Raw genomic sequence first — 1,557 nt, forward strand, 5'->3', positions numbered from 1 at the left:
TATCTCTGGAGTGTGCCCATGTATACTGCCTATTGTTATTGTTCAATTCTCTCCACACATCACACAAACTGTGGGTTTCAATCAATTCACGTATTACACGACTTGAAGCAGTATGAGCTTCAAGTCGTGTATGGTTCAATCAAATGGTTCCTATCAAGAGCATCATTTTCCGTGCAGTTAAAATCCCTCCCCCCACAAAAATATAATCATCTGGATTACAATTTTGTAAAAAAACACTGACAGTTTTAAGGAAGGCAATTCTTTCATTACTGTTTGTAGGAGCATATAGATAAAAAAAAAACTAATTACATTTTTTAAATTTTGCTTGTAAAACTAATAACCTACCAGGTACCATTTGCTTTATTTCACATGAAATTGGCAAAAAACTTTTCGCAAAAAGAATGGCCACTCCGCCTTTTACGGAACTCACTTTTATGGAAAGTACACTTCCCCTTTCCATTCTTTCCTCCAGTCAATTTCATTCAAACAATCACTGTGTGTTTCCTGTATAAATGTTACATCAATATTTTTCTGAGTAATTAACTCAAATAATAGTGCTCTTTTTTGAATATCTCTGGCACCATTCAAATTAAGGGTGCCCACTTTTATTGCACTCATTTGATTACATAGTTTTAAACAACATATAAAAGCACACAGTAACTTAAGAAAAAGAAACCTATGTAGTTTCAAATCCATCTTCATTCTTTAAATCCAACTTCACTTTAGAAACAAATTTCTTCAGTCTATATATCTCCTGTACTGTGAATTGTTCTGCACCTTCTCCCCTCATCAACATCACGACTGATTCAATGAATGCTTTTCAGTCTTGAAAATAATTTACAACCTGGACATTCTTCATATTCTTTGTCTTTTGTAAGAAACTTCTCACTTTCGCAAAAGAATAGCTTTGTTGACCCCTCTCATTGTTATCATCTACAGCTTCACTATCAGAGTCATCCATTGTACTATGTTCAGTCTCATCACTCTTGCCAGCTTGTTTATCCATCACCATTTCATCACTTTTTTTCTTAGGGATTTCCTAACATGTTTTCTCTTACTGGGAGGAGCTTTAAACAAAGCCTCATCCTTTTCAAACTCAGTATTTTTATTCTCCTCAGCCAAAATACATTCAGCTACAGCTATAACAGTATCAGCAGTCACATTAATTTCACTTTCATCCTCATTTTCTATGACTCCTGAAACAACCTCCATATCCTCACCCTCAACCCTTCTAACATCAACACTCTTACTGCTTTCACCATCCCCACTCTGCTTTCGCACATTCATCGTAACATTAACAACGCTAGTCTGCTCCACATTACTACTACTGGCATTTTCATTTGTCGACACACCAGCCTCTGTACCCTCAACCCTCCCAGGGCACGCTCGCTTGGTGTGACCTTCCTTACCACACTCAAAGCACTTCATTGTATCAGAAGATGCAAAAATTACATAATCAAATCCGTCAATTCGAAATTTGAATGCCACATTCATTTCATCCTCGGCTTTGTTTAAAACCATATACACTTGCCGTCTAAAACAAACAACATGTTTAAG

The sequence above is a fragment of the Sinocyclocheilus grahami genome, unplaced genomic scaffold (assembly GCF_001515645.1).
Source record: "Sinocyclocheilus grahami isolate Dianchi unplaced genomic scaffold, SAMN03320097.WGS_v1.1 scaffold4614.1, whole genome shotgun sequence".
In the NCBI taxonomy this organism is placed as follows: Eukaryota; Metazoa; Chordata; class Actinopteri; order Cypriniformes; family Cyprinidae; genus Sinocyclocheilus; species Sinocyclocheilus grahami.